This window comes from Callorhinus ursinus, unplaced genomic scaffold (assembly GCF_003265705.2).
Source record: "Callorhinus ursinus isolate GAN/ISIS: 27379988/994484 unplaced genomic scaffold, GSC_fseal_2.0 scaffold39, whole genome shotgun sequence".
NCBI lineage: Eukaryota > Metazoa > Chordata > Mammalia > Carnivora > Otariidae > Callorhinus > Callorhinus ursinus.
Window position 1 is genome coordinate 9,733,906 of NW_027397101.1, and position 22,805 is coordinate 9,756,710.

Consider the following 22,805-nt stretch of genomic DNA (forward strand, 5'->3'; position numbering starts at 1 on the left):
CAAGTGACTGCCTTTGGCTCAGGTCATGATCCTGGAGTCCCGGGATCGAGTCCCACATCAGGATCCCTGCTCGGCAGGGAGTCTGCTTCTCCCTCTGACCCTCTTCCCTCTCGTGCTCTCTATCTCTCATTCTCTCTCTCTCAAATAAATAAATAAAATCTTTCAAAAAAATATAAAAAATAAAAATATGTAAAGATGAATGTGTAGAGGGATAGAAGTATACATGATAAAGACAGATGTATAAAGGAAATAGACAAGGAAGCTAAAGTCCAGGTTGAGGTGAGACCTGTAAAACTTGCAAAGACAACTGAAAGGGCCTATAATGACATTTTCAGAGCAAAACGACTGAGCAAATAAAGTTAGATCAAATACCAAAGCCAGACAAAGAGGCCACAATGAAAGAAAACTACAGACCAATATCTCTATGACTATAGATACAAAAATCCTCAACAAACTACTAGAAAATCAAATCCAGCAACACATTAGAAGGCTATTATACACCATGATTAAGTAGGATTTATCCCAGGAATGCAAGTGTGGTTCAATGTAAAATAATCAAGCAATGTAATACACCATGAAGGGAAAAAACAAACTTACATGATCATCTCAATAAACATGTAGAAAACATTTGAAAAAAAATTCAACACTTTTTCATAATAAAGACATTTACCAAATTAAGAATAAAAGTGTATTTCTTTAACATAATAAAGGGCATTTATGAAAACCCATAGTTTATGTCATACTAAATGGTGAAAGACTGAAAGCTTTTCCCCTTAAGATCATGAGCAAGACAAATATGACCACTTTCACTACTGTTATTCAACATTGCACTGGAAATCTTAGCAAGAGCAATTCAGCAGGAAAAATAAATAAAAGACAAAACAAAAGGAGGAAGTAAAACTATTTTTAGATGACATGATTCTATATATGAAAATTCCAAAGAATACACACACACACATATACACACACACGCTGCCAGAACTAGTAAATACATTTAGCAAAGTTGTAGAGTAGAAAATCAACACATAAAAATCAGTTGTGTTTCTATACACCAACAATGAACAATTCAAAAAAGAAATTAAGAAAATAATTCCATTTACAATAACATCTAAATAATAAAATACTTAGGAATAAATTTAACCAAGGAAGTATAAAACTTGCACAATGAGAACCATAAAATATTAGATAAAATAAATTAAAGGGGATCTAACAAAACTGTAAGACATTCCATGTTCATGGATTGGAAGACATACTATTATTAAGATGACAATACTCCCCAAAATAATCCACAGAGTCAATGCGATATCTTTTAAGATTCCAATGGCCTTTTTTTCCCCCAGAAATGGAAAAGCAGGGGTGCCTGGGTGGCTCAGTTGGTTGGGCTTCTGACTCTTGGTTTTGGCTCAGGTCATGGCTGTGGGGTCATGAGACCAAGCCCCATGTCAGTTTCTGTTCTTAGTGTGGAGCCTGCTTGAGATTCTCTCTCTCTCTCCCTCTGCCACTACCTCTGCTTGTGCTCTCTCTCTTTCTCTAAAATAAATAAATAAATAAATCTTAAAAAAATGGAAAAGCCAGTCCTCAAATTCATATGGAATTGCAAGTAGTCCTGAATAGCTAAAACCATATTGAGAAAGAAAAACAAAGTTGTAGGATTCAGACTTCTCAATTTCAAAACTTACTGCAAAGCTAGAAGAGTGTTATACTGGCATAAGGATAGATATATAAACCAATGAAATAGAATAAAGAATTAAGAAATCAATCTAAATATCTATGATCAATTCATTTTTTACATGGGTGCCAAGACCATTCAATAAGGAGTGAATAGTCTCTTCAAAAATGGTGCTGGGGTAACTAGATAAGCACATGCAAAAGAATGAATTTGGACCCTACTTCACTTCATTTACAAAAATTAACTCAACATGGATCAATAACCTAAATATAAGAAGGAGGGAAGAAGGGACATGACAGCTACCTGAGTGTAGATAGTATCAAATTAACAAGGAGTGGAGAGCTGTCAGGCCTGATCAACTGTAAAGCATAAAACAGAGCTTTTCTTAAAGGGATAAATGGAAACCAATCATAAGATATCGTCTCATTTCTTGAAGTTAGTTCATTTGTCAAACTTAGGTGAATTACCTCTCAAAGGACCAGAAGAATTGCCTGATGTGATTGTGGGACCATTGTTAGTCATTTTTGAGAAATCATGGACAATGAGAAAGATGCTAAGACAGTGGGGATGGACAACTACAAAGTTTTTCACAAGGGGAAAAATTTCCCTGGATTCAAGGCTGCTAAACTAGATGATGATTCCCAATAGAATTTTCCAACAGATATTATATGAGCAGTTTATACAGGTGCCATGTAGGAACCAACATAAACTCCCTAAGTAGAGCTAAGAAGTCAAACAATAATTCACATTTTAAAAAAGATTTAATTAATTAATTAATTAATTTATAGAGCACATGAGTGGGGGGAGTGGCAGAGGGAGGGAGAGACTCTCAAGCAGACTTTGTGCTGAATGCAGAGCCTGACATGGGGCTTGATCTAATTACCCTGAGAGCATGACCTGAGCTGAAATCAAGAGTCAGACACTTAACCAGCAGGGCCGCCCAGGCAACTCCATAATTCAGATTTTGTATGTAGGTACCAGGCTAGGAAATTAGGAGATGCTATAAAGATGAAGCTAGATTTATGAAGGCATTAAACGAAGACTTATAAAATGGAAAAATGTGAATTGAGCTCATAGGCTTAACTAGTGTGATTACTGGTTGAATAATTGCTAGTTTAATTGCTTGCTGAATATCCAAGTGGTTGGTTAATAGATGAGTACCGATCTGGAAGGAGACTTCAATGATCACATTCTAGGGCCCTACTTGATTGCTTATTCCAATTCAACTGATTATTTAAATTTAAGTCCAAAGAATATAGAATGCTAGTAAGAGAACTCTTTGGAAGAATAAAAAAATGTTTGGTTTAGTTGATCAAAAAACAATTAGTGCAATTGCAAATGGGGAAGATTTAGTTTGATGGCCTTTCTTGTGAAAAATGTGATCAACAAAGTCAAGATGTTTTCATTTCATTCCTCACATGATGAGTGCTTGCTATTTGCTAGAAACTCTGCTAGCTGGTGAGCATATGAAGATGTGGTCACCTTTGGAGCATATAGCAGGATAGCTACTGCAAAAACATCTCCCAAATCTTAGTGGTTTTTGTCTTGCTGAAGCCCTAGAACAATGTGGGTCAGTAGTGAGAGGCATGATTTCAAGCAGACTCTCAGGGACCTAGGTTATACCATCCCTAGAAACTTGGAGTCCTTCACTCTCTCTGTATCTGGCCAGCAGACAAGGGAAGAGAGAGCATGTAGAGGACTGCGACCCCTCCTGCTTGGTCCATATCACCCTATGGTCATATCTAACTACAATCTCTCTGTGCACCCAGGAGGAAAAGGTGAAAATCTGTTTGGGCATCAACTAGCCAATCTCTGCTACAAATGGGGAAAGATAGACACATAAAAAGTGGTCAAAGAAGATATCCAAAATATATAATGCCTGTAGCAAGTCTCTGAAGATTAGTTTGAAATAATGAATAGGGGTTAACCAGACAAACAAGAGAGGGTGTTAAAAGAAACCAACAACCATAAATTTAAAAAAATGCAAAGGGAAGAAAAGGAATGAGAAAGAACATAAAGAGCCTCTGAGTCTAGAGAGAACTGGCAGCTTGCCAGGAAGTAGGGACGGCTCCTTTGGAGTTCGAGATAAATTGGCTCCTTTGGTATTTGAGACAAATGTCTGCTTGAATGGGAAGGAGGCATCCTATTCTGTTCCATGATCTAGTTTACAGAGCTCCTTTTCTGGGACAGCCACAAGAAAATAGTCCTTTTTTGTGCTGCATCTTACCTTGTAAAGTGCCATGTAACCGCTCCCAAAACCTAGCCTTGTGGGTCTCAGTGACTGCCGTTCTATCAGACAAAGTTGTGAAGGCAGCTTGATACAAACCCACCATTACGTTTCATTTAAGTCAAGTGGGTTTCAATTCCCACTCCCCAAGGAAAACGAGTAGATGTGATTTGCATCTCAGTTTAAAGCCACCGTATCTGTGAGAAAAAAGCATCTGAAAGCAGATGAGTCTGCATTTATTTTAGATCCAAGATTTTGGGGGGAACCTCAAAGTGATAACTGAAAATACAGTGTGACTGTTTCCAAGCCCCAGGAGAAAAAGCCAGGGCCCACAGGAGCTCTGCCCAGTTTTGGTCTTGGTGGGAAGTGTAAACTCAAAAGTCATTCCTTTGGCTCAGACCCTCAGATAAGAGGAGACTAAAGCGAGTGTTGTACCCATGTTAGGGTGGTCTTGCTAGCAGCCAGCGCTACCAGACAATCTCCCTGAATACTGGTTTTTAGCTTATTTCTTGGTCTTTTGTCCTTGGTCACTTGGCTGACTTCTAGGTTTAAAGATGTTCTAAAGAACAGATAGGAGCAAGCGAGCCTCAAACTGAATGCTCAGGATTTAATTTCCAAATCCCATTGGTTCCCCTGTGGAAAACCAAGAACCTGACTGTTGAGAAGTGCTCAAACTTTTTGTGTTTCAAGAACTGTAATGTTAAGGGCGCCTGGGTGGCTCAGTTGGTTGGGTGACTGCCTTCAGCTCAGGTCATGATCCTGGAGTCCCGGGATTGAATCCCATGTCGGGCTCCCTGCTCAGCGGGGAGTCTGCTTCTCCCTCTGACGCTCTTCCCTCTCGTGCTATTTCTCATTCTCTCTCTCTCAAATAAATAAATAAAATCTTAAAAAAAATTAAAAAAAAAAGAACTGTAATGCTGATTCTCAGCTCTGTGTTAAAATAATATATAAACAGTATTTTTATAGAGAGTGGGGACCATAAGACTAGATGCTTAAACACAAATTAAACATCACATGTGCAAACCTCAAGATCTGGGGTCCCTGTTTTAGCTTTTTTTACCCTGACAAGGCAGTCAAGTGGTTTTTTATTTTTTATTTTATTATGTTATGTTAATCACCATACATTACATCATTAGTTTTTGATGTAGTGTTCCATGATTAATTGTTTGCGTATAACACCCAGTACTCCATTTAGTACGGGCCCTTTTTAACACCCATCACCAGGCTAACCCATGCCTCCACACCCCTCCCCTCTAGAACCCTCAGTTTGTTTCTCAGAGTCCATAGTCTCTCATGGTTCATCTCCCCCTGTAATTCCCCCCCCCCCTTCATTTTTCCCTTCCTGCTATCTTCTTCTTTTTTTTACATATAATGTATTATTTGTTTCAGAGGTAAAGGTCTGTGATTCAACAGTTTTACACAATTCACAGCACTCACCATAGCAATACCCTCCCCAATGTCTATCACCCAGCCACCCCATCCCTCCCACCCCCACCACTCCAGCAATGCTGTTTGTTTCCTGAGATTAAGAATTCCTCATATCAGTGAGGTCATATGATACATGTCTTTCTCTGATTGACTTATTTTGCTCAGCATAATACCCTCCAGTTCCATCCACATCAGTTAATGGCAAATCGTACCATTAACTGAGAGTGCTGATGTAGCATTCCTGCTTCAGGAATGCTATATAGCAACTGCTCAGTGAATAATATTCTGCTCTTTTGTTTTTCTGTTAAACCTTTGGTTTCCTCTAATGGTCCACTTGTGGAAAACCCAAATCTCTGTCTTGTTGTAATCTTAGACACATTCGTTTTGATGGCTGCATAATATTCCATTGTGTATATATATATACCACATCTTCTTTACCCATTCATTTGTCGATGGATATCTTGGCTCTTTCAACAGTGTGGCTATGTGGACATCGCTGTTATAAACATCAGGGTGCACGTACCCCTTCGGATCCCTACATTTGTATCTTTGGGGTAAATACCCAATAGTGCAACTGCTGGGTCGTATGATAGCTCTATTTTTGACTTTTTGAGGAACTGGCTTGCAGTCTGGCTGCTCTTGCTGATCTTTTGGGGGAGGGGCCTGTTGCCATGGTTCCCAGATGTCTTTGCGGAGGCAGAATTCCCCCACCATTGCCAGGTCTCAGCTAAGTAATCTGCTCGGGTTTGCTCTCCGGAACTTTTGTTCCCTGCAAGCTTTCCATACAGCTTGAGAGGATGAGTGTGAAAATGGCGGCCTCCCAATCTCTGCTCCAGAGGAGCCGAGAACTCGGGGCCCCACTCCTCAGTGCACCCCCAGAGAAAAGCAGTCAATCACTCCCGTCTCTGCAGTCTCTGGCCACACTCCGTGCTCACCCGGCCTGTGACCGAGCATTTCTATCTCTGGTACTCGACCCCGTGTGGAGTCTCCAGACCCAGCAGATCCCTCTAATGCACTCCCGTGTTCCTCCTCCTGGAGGAGGAAGGGGAGTCTCCCCGGATCTGCCGCTTGTTGTGTCCCTGCTGGAAGAGCAGTAGTCCGACTGTGTCATGGATCACAGTTTATGGCAACCCCAAGCTGAAAGACCACTCCTCAGCTCTGTCTCTGCAGCCAGCTTCCCTGCTCCAATACCTGGGAGCTCTGCTGCACTCAGGCACCCCCGGTCTTCCTGTGACCCCAATGGTCCTGAGACCACACTGTCCCAGCGAGGCTTCCACCCCCTGCTTAGGCACTGGAGCGACTGCCTTCAGCAGAGCCGGCTTCTAAAAGTTCTGATTTTGTGCTCTGCTGCTGTATCACTTGCCAGTAGTGGCTGCCAGAGGCCCCATCCCCTGCCATCTATCCTCCCCAATATCGCCTCGGATTCACTTCTCCGCACGTCCTACCTTACAGAAAGTGGTCGCTTTTCTGTTCAGAGTTGCTGCTATTCTTTTCTTTGATCTCCTGTTGAGTTTGTAGGTGTTCAGAATTGTTTGATCCCTATCTAGCTGAATTCCTGGGACCAGATGAAATTTAGGTCTCTTATTCCTCTGCCATCTTGCTCCTCCTCAAGGCAGACAGAGTGTTTTTTTAAAAGGTACACATCTTGATATCCAGGTGATGGGCATTTCGATCCAGGTCTTTTGATCTGTGTGACTTTAGGCAGGTTGCTGAATTTCCCTCCATTCTCATTTCCTGTCTATATAATGGCAGTCAGAATACCTATGCCATCGTACCATTAACTGAGAGTGCTGATGTAGCATTCCTGCTTCAGGAATGCTATATAGCAACTGCTCAGTGAATAATATTCTGCTCTTTTGTTTTTCTGTTAAACCTTTGGTTTCCTCTAATGGTCCACTTGTGGAAAACCCAAATCTCTGTCTTGTTGTAATCTTAGACTCAATAGGTCCAAAAGTGACATCATTTTGTTTACTTCTAAACCAGCTCTCCCTCTCAACATCCATCTGTAAATAGCACCACCATTTTCTCAATTAACTAGACTTACTTCTTTGACTCTCCCTCTTCAGTCACCAAGATCTATTCGGTTTTCCTCTCTGGTATCTGGAACAGCCTCATTATACCTTGCAAATTTATAATTTTAAAGTTATAAAAGCATCACAAATGTCATAGAAACCACTGAAGTGTTTAGAATAGAAACCTGACCTGGTGAAATCAGTACTTAAATATTTCTTTTTAGTGCACTGCTCTTAGGGTGCAGCTCTAAACTGCTAACAAGATGAGGATCAGAATTGGAAGAGGTTAGAGTTGAGAGAATCCCACAGAAACAAAGCCAGGTAAATGGGGCCTCAATAATGACGTTTTCTGTTTTACTGGAAGTTGAGAGGTTGAATGGGCTTAGGATTCTGATTAATCCAATGTTTTCAGATATCTTTTAGTAAAGTTGCTCCCCACCGTTTTCTCTGAGGCTTTTGCCTACTGGTTAAAGATTATTTCCATCTTCCATCCCACTTAATATTTGAGAATGCTGAAACCCAAAGAAGTAAAATGACCCATCCAGAGTTATCTAGCAGGTCAGCCAATAATGCTTTGGTTGTCCCATTTCTCCTCTCCTCAGAGTTTTGCTCTGTGCAAGCCAATCTACAACAAATTGAATATCTTAGACATCATATTTGTTTTAGTACAAATGATGACACACCAACATTAATGCCCAAATTTGAATTACTGATATCTGAATAATTGTAGGACCTTCACTGATAGCCCCTAGAAGACTTTACTGGTTATTTCCAAGAGAACTGAGGATAGAGAGTCAGCTTACAAATGTGCAGGGGCAAATCCACTCATGTCTGTATAAACGTCATCAAACTCCCTGCCAGACATTTCAGGGAATCATGGCCCTTCTGTCACTGTTGGCTGCTGCATGCCCTCCTGCTGTCGCCTTCTTGAGCCTTCAGGGTGCCATGGCTACACTGAAACCTGAAGTGGAGCATAGATGGTGGGGAGAGATTCCCTTTTCCCCAGCTCAATTTCACATTAGCTTACCTCAGCCCTGAAGCGGCTACTTATGCCTAAGGTCTTACATGTTTTCCAAGAAACTTCAGCTTCTGGCTCTAGTCACTCCTCCCTGTCTTCCAACTGAAACAAATAACAATCTATCAAATAAGCAAATGCCAGTCCTCTAGAAAGAACAGATACCATATGTCCCTTCCATTGGCACCATTTCTCTTCCATGCTCTTCAAAACAAACAAGTTATTTTTCCCTTTTTCCAAACACATACTTGGGCAGAGAGATGTCCCCAACTCCCACTTGGGACATGTTTAGATTCTCAGCTCCAGCTCAGCCAGAATTTCTTACCATTTTGCAAAACTGTGTGAAAGCAAAGATGTGTAATCATGGATTAGAATTTGTCACTCTTTCCCAATTCTGAGCCCAGTTTCTTCCTTACACATTGTAGAGACTCAACAAAACTTGCCTCTTGGGAGAAGTCTCCTGGTAGTACCAGGCCTTACAAAGGAATATTATCATCTTTGGTATTTTAGTTCCATAGAGACCTATCATGTAAGCAACAGAAGACTATGAGTTCCGAAGCCAGAGCCCACACTTTGACCAAGAATAATTGGGTAGGCCTATTGGAATGGATAATTATATATGTGATGTGTTGTGATACTGTGATCTGTAATAGGAAATATATATTTTGTCTTCTTCCCTGTTTCTGTCAGAGTTCCCAAAACTCTTGGAATTTTCTAAATATTGAGAGTGTGATAAAGTGTCTTTTGTTAATGAAGTAACTCTTGTAAAGCACCTAAGAATGGGAGCTGGCCACCAGTGGAGCCAACCATGTGATTAGGGAGTTGGAATTTTCAGTCCCTATCCCCTGACCTCTAGAGATGCCTGAAGATGGAGTTCAACATTAGTAGTCAATTATTTAATTAATCATGCCTATGTAATGAAGCCTCCACAAAAACTCAAAAGGAGTGACTTTGAGAGCTTTTGGGTTGGTGAACATGTAGTAATTTGGGAGGGTGGTATGTCTGGAAATGTCATGGAAGCTTCCTGCAATTTTCCCACATATGCATCTCTTCCATCTGGCTGTTCCTGAGTTGTATACTTTTATGATAAATTTGTAATCTAGTAAATAAAATGTTTCTCTGAGCTTTGTGAGCATTCCAGCAAATTAATTGAACCCAAGAGGGAGGTAATGGAAACCTCTGATTTATAGCCAGTTGGTTAGAAGTACAGGTAAAAGCCTGGACTTGCTGTTAGAATCCCTGAGTCCCAAGGGGTTGTTAGAATCTCTAATTTGTAGTTGGTCCATCAGAAGCACAGGTTATAACCTGGGTTCAGGACTGGTGTCTGAATTGGGGAAGGGGGGGTACTGCAGTCTTGTGGGACTGAACTTTTAACCATGGAATCTGATGCTATCTCTGGGTCAGTAGAGTCAGGATTGAGTTAAACTGTAGGACTCTCAGGTGTTATCCCAAGAATTGCTTACTGTTGTGGGGAACCTCCCATGGGATCTGATGCTATCTCTGGGTAGATAGAGTCAGGATTGAGTTAAATTGTGGGACACTCAGGTGTTATCCCAAGAATTGCTTACTGTTGTGGGGAACCTCCTCCCCTGCATGAACTGGAATTGGGATCTGGACAATTTTAGATGTGTACACTTGAGACTCAGTTCAGTCGGTACTTCTGCCAAGCCTGTCATGATCTTCCCATATGAGTTAGGTGGCCTCCACAGCATTCCCACTGCACCTTTTACTTGTTTCTATCATAGTTCTTATAGTTCTGTGTCATGATTATTATTTAATCACCCATTACCCACTGGACTGTGAGCCCTTGTGGATAAGGAAGGGATCTACTTGCCTTTGTCAATGCATAATCTAACATGAGAATTTCCAGTTGAGGAATTTGGCTTTTCATTGCTATTACAAAAAATTAAAATTAAAACCCTCAACATGAATTATAAATTCCCCATTTTCTTATTCTTGCCTGTTTCTCCACCTTCATTTTCCTCTTTGCTCATTTTTTCAAAACTCAGGCATATTGACTTTCAGATCCTTGATTATGCCTTAGGCCCTCCTGACAAAGAGAGTTTTCCCATTTTGGTCTCCATCAGCTAGGATCTCAGCTCACATTTTACTTTCAGGAGAAACTTTCTCCGATCCCACCTCACTCCAACCCATACAACCTTCATTTCCTCTTGTCTCCTATAGGGAAGGAAAACTTTCTTCTTCCCTTCTAGGTTCTTTGGTTGGTCTTATAAGTAAATTGACAGAGACAACTTATCAGAGAAAAACAAATTTAATTTTGTATGTATGGGAATCCATAAGAGATATGAAACTCAAAGAAACTTTGGTCACAAAGCAGGCAGCATTTACACCTTTTCGACAAGAAAAACAAAACAAAAGAAAACAACCTCCCCCCCAAATGAATTTGTGAGGAATTGACAAGACAAAGGTTTTAGGCTTGAGGTAATAAATTAGTGAAATAACAGATTTGTTTATATAGCTTTCTTGGCTCTGATTTCCCTACCTCTGGTGATAAGGATGACTTTTACCCTACTGGTACAGGGAGGGTACCTTTCACATGGAGATTTATTTCTTGCTTTCAAGGGGAAGGAGGAGGGCCAGAGTGTTTTTCTTGCATTGGCTGTTTTTTTAAATAACTTTAATTCAAAATAATAAACATGCCAAAGTGGTGTGGCATATTCTGTTTCCCTTTACTCCCTTCATTTCTGGTCCAGAATTAAGTTTCCTTGTGATGAGAGCTCACAGAACTACGTTCTGTTCCTTCAAAGCACTCACTTTGTAATGCTGCATTTACTAGTGTGCTTCTGTGATAAATCCTCCTGCCCACCCATTCAATTTTAATTTCTCAAGAGAAGAGAATTTCACAGTATATTCCAAGTGATCAGCACAGTGCCTGGCATATAGAATGTGTCAAATTAGTATTGCACAATAGATGAAATGTTTGATGAATGGGTGAATGAATGAACTAAATTCAGATGGAGTGTACTAGGCCTCTGAAGGCAGACAGAACTCTTAGAACTCAGAATACAGTGGGGTTCATCATACCGTATTGTTAAATCCAGACAACTGACCTTTGATGAGTGCTGAAAGCAAATTTGCTTAGTTATTGCAGTTGCACCATGAAAACATTTATGAAATGTATTTTCAAGGGTGAGAAAATAAAACTCAGATTAAGTTTTGAATTAATAGCTAATTCTTTTTAACCATGACCCAGAGATAGCATCAGATTCCATGGTTAAATGACTAAGGCAAGGACCTAATATAGTTATTATCTACATATAAATGTATTCAAAAAGTGTGCAGGTAGAATTAATGGTGTGTTCATGATTTTCAAATGCTTCCTACGGATACATGTAGATAAAGTGAAAGAACATTTAATTGGATATAATTAAACTACTAAGATACTTACAGTAATGATACTTTAAGAATAAAGTCACAGAGTTATCTGAGGAGCCAATTCAAAGAAATTACAACTTGGTGATTATAATGGTAGAGCTAATGCTTCATGAATAAAATAGAATACTTGTATTTCACACAACAAAGACCCATATTATCTGGGGGAATCTCATAATGTGTCAGAAAGACAGACTTCAGTGTGAGACACACCCAGGTTTGAATTCCAATTCCACTCCTGTCTGGCTGTATAAATTTGGGCAAGGTAGCTATATTGGCTTCCTTTTTTTTCCTTGAAATTTGAAAGCTCCCCCTCTGCTTCAAGAATTTTTGCCTTTCTTCTCTCCCTGGCCTTGTGCATAGCTGTCTCCTTCTCATCTTTCAGATTTCAAATCATGTATTCTGTCTGAGGAGAGGCTGTTTATAGCCATGTTCCTTGGGCAGTAGATTCTGACAAACAGGTGCATGTACAGACTGTTGATTGGGGAATGCATTTGGGGATAATACCTGTGAAAGGGTGACACAAACGTGACTGGACAGAGGGAAAACCTGAGCTGTGAAACAGTCTTGGCAGAGGCCACAGCCAATCTCCCAGGATGCTCTAAAGCCACAATGGCCCTTCAGAATTGTCCCATATGAAGGCAAGGGGTTTAGGCCTCTGCACCCTACATCAGTCAGGTTTTGGATGCAGGATGCCCCTGGGAAGGGGGAGAAATATGGGTGAGGCAGCTCCCTTCAGCTAGAGTGACTGAGGTATGAGCCCATGCAGAACATCCACACAGCTGGAGAAATGAGAGCTCAGGTCCTAGAGGAGGATGGGAGCATCCACTGCAGAGGTCTTGACAAATCACACTATACCAATTATCATAACCACCCTTGTGCATAGCATTCTATCAAACCACTCTGTTCATCTCTATTCTATTACACCATACATTTTGAAATTAATTTGTTCTTTTGTTCATTTTCTGCCTTTTCCACTAAGGTAAGGACACCTCTTGAGGGGAAAGACATTGTCTGTTGAAGAACAATGTGTAGTTGGTACTTAGTAAGTATTGGTTGAATAAATGAAGGTGTGAATAAATAATGCATGTTGATAACATAAATTTTCTTCAGTGGTTAGGATATTCAAAGTCACTGCACAGAGTGAATAGTCATTTTATAAAGGAGGTAAGTCTGCAGTGTTTGGAAAGTATAAAAGAATATTAAAATCCATCCTCATTCTGGAGGTAAGAACAAAATATGCTCTCAAATTATCATACCAGATGTACTGTAATTTCCAAACAAATTTTTCAAACAATCCAAAAATGTCAAATGTTTTGTTCTAATTAGTAAAGTAATGCATATTTATTGTGGAAAATGTATACAAAATTCTAAATATGACAATAGGATTCAACCATGACCAAAACAGAGAATGAGAGCCACTATTAGCATATTCTGGTATACTCCTCAGTTTTTCTCCATTCATATTTTATATATAATTGAGATCATATTGCTGCTCTATTTTGTATCTTGCATTTTTTTTTACTCAATATCATAGAAAGTTTTTGTGATCACTGAAATCATTTAGGAACCTTTTTACTTTTTTTAAATTATTTTTAAAAATTTTATTATGTATTGTTAGTCACCATACATTACATCATCAGTTTTTGATGTAGTGTTCCATGATTCATTGTTTGCATATAACACCCAGTGCTCCATGCAATACAGGCCCTCCTTAATACCCATCCCCAGGCTAACCCATCCGCCCATCCCCTTCCCCTCTATAACCCTAAGATTGTTTCTCAGAGTCCATAGTCTCTTGTGGTTCGTCTCCCCTCTGATTTCCACCCCCTTCATTTTTCCCTTCCTACTATCTTGTTTCAGAGGTACAGGTCTGTGATTCATCAGTCTTACACAATTCACAGCACTCACCATAGCATATACACTCCCCAGTGTTCATCTCCCACCACCCACCGCTCCAGCAACCCTCAGTCTGTTTCCTGAGATTAATAATTCCTCATATCAGTGATACCATATACATGTCTTTCTCTGATTGACTTATTTTGGTCAGCATAATACCTTCAGGTTCCATCCAGGTCATTGCAAATGGCAAGATTTCATTCCTTTCGATGGTTTCATAATATTCCACTGTATATATATATATATATATATATATATATATATATATATATACCATCTTGTTTATCCATTCATCTGTCGATGGACATCTTGGATTTTCCACAGTTTGGCTATTGTGGACATTGCTGCTATAAACATCAGGGTGCATGTACCCTTTGAGATCACTACATTTGTCTCTTTGGGGTAATATACCCAGTAGTGCAATTGCTGGGTCGTAGGGTAGCTCTATTTTCAACTTTTGAGAAACCTCCATACTGTTTTCCAGAGAGGCTGCACCAGCTTGCATTCCCACCAACAGTGTAGGAGGGTTCCCCTTTCTCTGCATCCTTGCCAACATCTGTCGTTTCCTGACTTGTTAATTTTAGCCATTCTGAGTGGTGTGAGGTAGTATCTCATGGAGGTTTTGATTTGGATTTCCCTGATGCCGAGCAATGTTGAGCACTTTTTCATGTGTCTGTTGGCCATTTGGATGTCGTCTTTGGAAAAATATCTGTTCATGTTTTCTGCCCATTTCTTGATTGGATTATTTGTTCCTTGGGTGTTGAGTTTGATAAGTTCCTTATAAATTTTGGATACTAGCCATTTATCTGATATGTCATTTGCAAATATCTTCTCCCATTCTGTCAGTTGTCTTTTGGTTTTGTTGACTGTTTCCTTTGCTGTGCAAAAGCGTTTATTTGATGAAGACCCAATAGTTCATTTTTGCCCTTGCTTCCCTTGCCTTGGGTGCTGTTTCTAGGAAGAAGTTGCTGTGGCTGAGGTCGAAGAGGTTGCTGCATTTGTTCTCCTCTAAGATTTGATGGATTCCTATCTCACATTGAGGTCTTTCAGCCATTTTGAGTCTATTTTTGTGTGTGGTGTAAGGAAATGGTCCACTTTCATTCTTCTGCATGTGGCTGTCCAGTATTCCCAACACCATTTGTTGAAGAGACTGTCTTTTTTCCATTAGACATTCTTTCCTACTTGGTCAAAGATTAGTTGACCATAGAATTGAGGGTCACTTTCTGGGCTCTCCATATTGTTCCATTGATCTATGTATCTGTTTTTGTGCCAATACCATACTGCTTTGATGATTACAGCTTTGTAATAGAGCTTGAAGTCCGGAATTGTGTTGCCGCCACCTTTGCTTTTCTTCTTCAACATTCCTCAGGCTATTCGGTATCTTTTCTGGTTCCATACAAATTTTAGGATTCTTTGTTCCATTTCTTTGAAAAAAGTGGATGATATTTTGATAGGGATTGCATTAAATGTGTACATCACTCTAGGTAGCATTGATATCTTCACAATACTTGTTCTTCCAATCCATGAGCATGGAACGTTTTTCCATTTCTTTGTGTCTTCCTCAATTTCTTTCATGAGTATTCTATAACTTCCTGAGTACAGATCCTTTGTTTCTTTGGTTAGAGTTATTCCTAGGTATCTTATGGTTTTGGATGCAATTGTAAATGGGATCGACTCCTTAATTTCTCTTTCTTCTGTCTTGTTGGTGTATAGAAATACCACTGATTTTCTATGCGTTGATTATATATCCTGCCACTTTACTGAATTTTTGTATGAGTTCTTCCAGTTTTGGGGTGGAGTCTTTTGGGTTTTCGACATAAAGTATCATATCATCTGCAAAGAGTGAGAGTTTGACTTCTTCTTTGCCAATTCAGATGCCTTTTATTTCTTTTTGTTGTCTGATTGCTGTGGCTAGGACTTCTAGTACTATGTTGAATAGCAGTAGTGATAGTGGACATCCCTGCCATGTTCCTGACCTTAGGGGAAAAGCTCTCAGTTTTTCCCATTGAGAATGATATTTGCTGTGGGATTTTCATAGATGGCTTTTACGATGTTGAGGTATGTGCCCTCTATCCCTACACTCCGAAGAGTTTTGATCAAGAAAGGATGCTGTACTTTGTCAAATGCTTTTTCTGCATCTATTGAGAAGATCATATGGTCCTTGTTCTTTCTTTTATGAACGTATTGTATCACATTGATTGATTTGTGGATATTGAACCAAACTTGCAGGCCAGGAATAAATCCCACTTGGTCGGGGTGAATAATCCTTTTAATGTAATGTTGGATCCTATTGGCTAATATTTTGGTGAGAATTTAGGCATCCATGTTCATCAAGGATATTGGTCTGTAATTCTCCTTTTTGATGGGGTCTTTGTCTGGTTTGAGGATCAAGGTAATGGTGGCCTCATAAAACGAGTTTGGAAGTTTTCCTTCTATTTCCATTTTTCGGAACAGTTTCAGAAGAATAGGTATTAATTCTTCTTTAAATGTTTGGTAGAATTCCCCTGGGAAACCTCTGACCCTGGGCTTTTTTTTATTGTGAGATTTTGGATGACTGCTTCAATTTCTAGGGTGGTTATAGGTCTGTTCAGGTTTTCTATTTCTTCCTGGTTCAGTTTTGGTAGTTGATACATCTCTAGGAATGCATCCATTTCTTCCAGGTTATCCAATTTGCTGGCATAGAGTTGCTCATAATATGTTCTTATAATTGTTTATATTTCTTTGGTGTTGGTTGTGATTTCTCCACTTTCATTCATGATTTTGTTGATTTGGGTCATTTCTCTTTTCTTCTTGAGAAGTCTGGCCAGGGGTTTATCAATCTTGTTAATTCTTCCACAGAACCAACTCCTAGTTTCTTTGATCTGTTCTACTGTTCTTTTGGTTTCTATTTCATTGACTTCTGCTCTGATCTTTATTATTTCTCTTCTGCTGGATTTAGGCTTTATTTGCTGTTCTTTCTCTAGATCCTTTAGGTGTAGGGTTAGGCTGTGTATTTGAGACCTTGCTTGTATCTTGAGAAAGGCTTGTATTTCTATATACTTTCCTCTTAGGACTGCCTTTGCTGCATCCCAAAGATTTTGAGCAGTCGTGTTTTCATTCTCATTTCTTTCCATGACTTTTTAAATTCTTCTTTAATTTCCTGGTTGATCCATTCATTCTTTACTAGGATGCTCTTTTGCCTCTATGTATTTGAGTTCTTTCTGACTTTCCTCTTGTGATTGAGTTCTAGTTTCAAAGCATTGTTGTCTGAAAATATGCAGGGAATGATCCCAATCTGTGGTGCTAGTTGAGACCTGATTTGTGACCTAGGATGTGATCTATTCTGGAGACTGTTCTATGTGCACTAGAGAAGAATGTGTATTCCGTTGCTTTGGGATTGAATGTTCTGAATATGTGTGTGAAGTCCTTTTGGTCCAGTGTGTCGTTGAAAGTCTTTATTTCTTTGTTGATCTTTTGCTTGGATGATCTGTCCAATTCGGTGAGGTGGGTTGTTAAAGTCCCCTACTATTATTATATTTTTGTCGATTTGTTTCTTTGATTTTGTTATTGACTGGTTTATATAATTGGCTGCTCCCCTGTTAGGGGCATAGATATTTACAATGTTAGATCTTCTTGTTGGATAAACCCTTTAAGTAGGATATAGTGTCCTTCCTCATTTCTTATTATAGCCTTTGGTATAAAATTTAATTTGTCTGTTATAAGGATTGCCCCACCCCAGCTTTCTTTTGTGTCCGTTAATGTGGTAAATGATTTTCCACCCCCTCACTTTTAATCTGGAGGTGTCTTTGAGTCTAAAATGAGTCTCTTGGGGGCAGCATATCGATGGGTCTTATTTTTTTTATCCAAACTGAAACCCTGTGTCTTTTTATTGGGGCATTTAGCCCATTTACATTTAGGTAACTATTGAAAGATATGAATTTAGTGCCATTGTATTGCCTGTAAGGTGACTGTTACTGTATATTGTCTCTGTTCCTTTCTGGTCCATGTTACTTTGAGGCTCTCTTTCCTTAGAGGGTCCTTTCCAATATTTCTTGTAAGGATGGTTTCATGTTTGCAAATTCTTTTAGTTTTTGTTTGTCCTGAAAATTTTTATCTCTCCTTCTATTTTCAATGCCAGCCTAGCTGGATATAGTATTCTTGGCTGCATATTTTTCTCGTTTCGTGCTCTGAATCTATCATGCCAGTCCTTTCTGGCCTGCCAAGTCTCTGTGGATAGGTCTGTTGCCAGTCTAATATTTCTACCACTGTAGGTTACAGATCTCTTGTCCTGAGCTGCTTTCACGGTTTTCTCTTTGTCTCTGAGACTCGTAAGTTTTACTATTAGATGTCAGGGTGTTGACCTATTTTCACTGATTTTGAGAGCGGTTCTCTGTGCCTCCTGGATTTTGATGCCTGTTTCCTTCCCCAAATTAGGAATGTTCTCTGCTTTCATTTGCTCCAATATACCCCCTGCCCCTCTCTCTTTTTCTTCTTCTGGGATCTCAATTATTCTAATATTGTTTCATCTTATGGTATCACTTATCTCTCGAATTCTGCCCTCGTGATCCAGTAGTTGTTTATCTCTTTTTTTCTCAGCTTCTTTATTTTCCATCATTTGGTCTTATATCACTAATTCTCTCTTCTGCCTTATTTATCCTAGCAGTTAGAGCCTCCATTTTTTATTGCATCTCATTAATAGCCTTTTTGGTTTTGACTTGGTTAGATTTTAATTCTTTTATTTCTCCAGAAAGTGTTTCTCTAATATCTTCCATGCTTTTTTCAAGCCCAGCTAGTATCTTTAGAGTCGTCATTCTGAGCTCTAGTTCTAACATCTTACTAATGTCCTTACTGATTAGGTCCCTGGCAGTCAGTACTGCCTGCCTCTTGTTCTTTTTGTTGAGGTGATTTTTTCTGTCCTGCCATTTTGTCCAGAGGACAATAGATGAATGAGAGAACAAAATGCTAACAGGGTAACAACGACCCCAGAAAAATATACACTAAACTAATCAGAAGAGACCCGAAACTAGAGGGAAAAGAAAGGGAATGAACGAGAAAAGAAAAAAAAAAGGAATATGATCAAATATGATAAGGCTGCTGAATAGATTAGTGCCTCACACTAGATTTTGGGTGTATTTTGGTCTGTTAGAAGAAACTGCCTACCAAATTTTTAAAGAACACATGTATGTACAAAAATAAGGGTAAACACAATGTAGGGATGGAGTATGACTGTGAAGGTGAAAATTATAAAAGTTTTTATAAAAGTAATTGATAAGATAAGAAGTTGGTTGGAAAAAGAAAGAATAGAAATTTAAAAAAAAGAGGGGGAAGTGAATGTGATCAGGCAGGCAACTAGAACAAAGCCATACACTAGTGATTTAGGGTATATTTTGGTCTGTTAGAAGAAACTGTACCCCAAAATTTCAAAGAGAGTACAAGTTATATATATATACAAAAAATAAGGTTAACTATGATGAAGGGATAGAATATGACTCTAAAAGTGAAAAATAAAAAAGATTTTAAAAAAGGGATTGATAAGATGTTGTTTGAAAACGGGAAAAAGAAAATTTCAAAAAAAATAGAAAAAGAAAATAAAAAAATTAACTTTGAAAGACTAAAGAATCATAGAAAAAAGCCATGAATTCTATGTGCTGTATTCCCCTAGTGTTGGAGTTCTGCAGTTCTCATTGATCGGTAATCTTGGTCTTCGCTGGCTGCTCTTGCTGATCTTCTGGGGGAGTTGCCCGTTGCAGTGATGCTTTGCAAATGTCTTTGCCCAAGGTGGAATTGCCCCGCCTTTGCTAGGGCCTGGGCTAAGTAATCTGTTCGGGCTTGCTCTTGGTAGCTTTTTTTCCCTGAAATCTTTCCATAGAACTCTGGAGGATGAGAAAGAAAATGGTGGCCTCTCAATCTCTGCCCCAGAGGAGCCGAGAACTCAGGACCCCACTCCTCAGTGAGCCCCCAGAGAAAAGCAGTCCATTGCTCTTGTCTACCCGATCTCCAGCCACACTCTGCTCACCTAGCCTGTGACTGAGTGTTTCCAGCAAAAGACCCCATCTGGAGTCTCCAAACCCAGCAGATTCCTGCAGTGTGCTCCCGCACCTCTCCTTCCAGGGGGAGGAAGGGGAGTCTCCCCGGATCTGCTCCTTGTTGGGTCCCTACTGGAAGAGCAGTGGCCCAACTGTCCCGTGGATCATGGTTTATGGCAACCCTGAGCTGAGAGCCCACTCCTCAGCTTTGTCTTTGCAGCCAGCTTCCCCACTCCAATACCTGGGAGCTCTGCCACACTCAGGCACCCCTGGTCTTTCTGTGAATCCAAGGGTCCTGAGACCACAGTGTCCCAGCAAGGGCTCCACCACCCCCCACTTAGCCGCTGGAGGGACGTCCCTCAGCAGAGCAGACTTCTAAAGTTCCAATTTTGTGCTCTGCTGCTCTATCAGTTGCCGGTAGCCAGCTGATGGAGGCTCCCTCCCCCCGCAGTCTAACTTCCTGAATATCACCTTGGATTCACTTCTCCATATGTCTTACCTTCCAGAAAGTGGTCACTTTTCTGTTCAGAGAGTTGCTGCTTTTCTTTTCTTCGATCTCCTGTTGAGTTCATAGGTGTTCAGAAAGGTTTGCTACTTATCTAGCTGAATTCCTGGGACCAAATGAAATTTAGGACTCCTACTCCTCCACCATTTTGCTCCTCCCCCCAGGAACCTTGTTTTTAAAGGACTATCTTAAAGTTGCAATATTATTATTTAACCATACTAACATGATTAGATAATTAGATTGTTTCCAATTTTTGTGTGATTATAAACAAGTTCAAATAAACCTTTTTTATAACAAGATTTATTAATGCTTATCCTTTTAAATGCTCAGATGATATAATTTGCTAATCATATGCCTCATTTGTCAGTTAGAACACATCGTTTTTTTTTTTTTCAGTAAAGTCTTTTATCAGAAATAATTGAGTAGAACCCAGTCACTAAGCTAAAAGTAAGAAATCCTGGGGTCCTGCCCAAGGTGGCAGCTTACTTATGTAGCTTTGGGAAAGTGATGTGCTATTGTACCCTGAACCTCAGCTTCTTTGCTTTTGAATGGAATGATTGGGCTAGATAATAGTTAAAATCCCTTTAGGTTCTAGTATCCTATACTATCATGACTGCTTACTATTTTTCCCAGGAGATGGTTTCATGGGCTCAATTTCAGCCTCTTTGACATTCTGAATTTCCTACAAATCTTCTCTGATTTCCTGTATTTCTGATTTAATTTCTTTCCCTTTATCCAATTTTGGCTCTTCTTTAATCTTCTTATCTAGGTCTTACTTTTGTTCCTTCTTTCACTGCCATCCATTAAGCCGAGATGAGCCCTGTCTTCTTGATCTTTTACCCACTCAGTACCTGATTTTCTTTTAAATCCCTTCTCAACACTTAATTCTTTTTCTGTTAAACCTCTTGATGTTCAGTACTCACAAAGATGGCTCAGTCCTCTACTTTCTCTTTTTCTGCAAAAATAAATGCAAATAATAGGTTGGGTAAAAGTTGGAAAGAAAAGTGAAATTAAACCAAATAACATGATATAGCACACATATGGTGATTTTATACATTTTGTCTGTAACGGACTATATGTGGTATGGGGTTTTCAGGTGGGGAGGGGGCAGTATGGGTTGAAGGTTGGCTGAAAGACCAGAGTATTGCAGTCGGCAAGGTTAATAGAAGTGCATATGCCACATTACTCTTAATCTCACAATAAAAATGATAGTATTAGTAATTAGTAACATTTTTAAATTGCTTTTTGTGTGGCAGACGTTATATGAACCATATTAATATGCAATGTCTCCTTAAATCTTCAAAAACCCCTGTGAGATAGAAATTATTATTATCTCCAATTTGTAGATAGGGAAGCTGATGTATTGAAATCATTTTGCTATATTATAGTAAACAAATTTATGATAATTATATCAAATCCCTGGAAGGTATTCATCGTAATGGCAGGTTTGGATTACACCGTGTATCAGTTAGGATGTTGCAAATTACCTTAGTTTCATTTTGCCCAAAATTCAGAACTTGAGAAAAGGACTTGGCAGGTGATCCCAGAAATCAGGAGGGAGGGAGTGAAGAAAGTAAGAGAGGGAAAGAGGAAGAGCCAAAATAAGGGTGTGTCATCAAGGCTACTACTGCAGGTTCCTGGGAATGGAATCTGCCTGTCTCTCAGGATCAAGCCCGGGAATTGTGTAGACTGACATTCTCCCGCATATTATTTTATCCTTTCTGAAAGTGGGTTTTCAGAAAAATTCTGTGGAAAGATATTGATAAGCAAGGTATAACAAACAAAAAGAGTGACCCACTCAAACAGTAGCATGGTTGTGGAAGGGGAGGTGGGTGGGGAGATGGGGTAACTGGGTATTAGGCATTAAGGAGGGCATGTGATGTGATGAGCATTGGTGTTATAAGCAACTAATGAATCATTGAACACTACATCAAAACTAACTGAATATAATAGAAAAGAAGAAGAAAGAAAGAAAAAGAAAGAAAGAAAGAAAGAAAGAAAGAAAGAAAGAAAGAAAGAAAGAAAGAAAAAGAAAGAAAGAAGAAAGAAAGAAAGAAAAGAAAGAAAAAGAAAGAAAGAAAGAAAGAAAGAAAGAAAGAAAGAAAGAAAAAGAAAGAAAGAAAGAAAGAAAGAAAGAAAGAAAGAAAGAAAGAAAGAAAGAAAGAAAGAAAGAAAGAAAGAAGAAAGAAAGAGAAACACCACAGAGAATATAGGAAGAAGGGAATGGAGAATGATCTGCTATATCCTCTGTGTCCCTTCACTATCCCATTTGATCTTCACCGCTAAGGTAGGAAATGTCCATCATTTCAATTTTGCAGGTGAGGGAGGAAATTGGGGCTCAGATAAATTACATAACCAGAGTAGGATCCCATGCACAGGGCATGGGTGGTCTTACTTGAGCATTCCCCCTCTGTTTTGAATACATATTTTCTGTAGGAGTTAGTGCCCAACATTATTTTCTTGTGGTGGAAGGGCAATCTTATCTCTCACTTATCAGTTACTCCATGTCTGCTCAGCCATGAGAACCATGCAGTTTGTTGAAGAGTGCCTTATTGGGCAGCTGTTTGGGTATCACTGGAACTGAGATGTGTTTTTAGTATACAATGAATTCATAGGTCAGTCTTTTGAATAGTTTATGGAATGTGTCCCAAG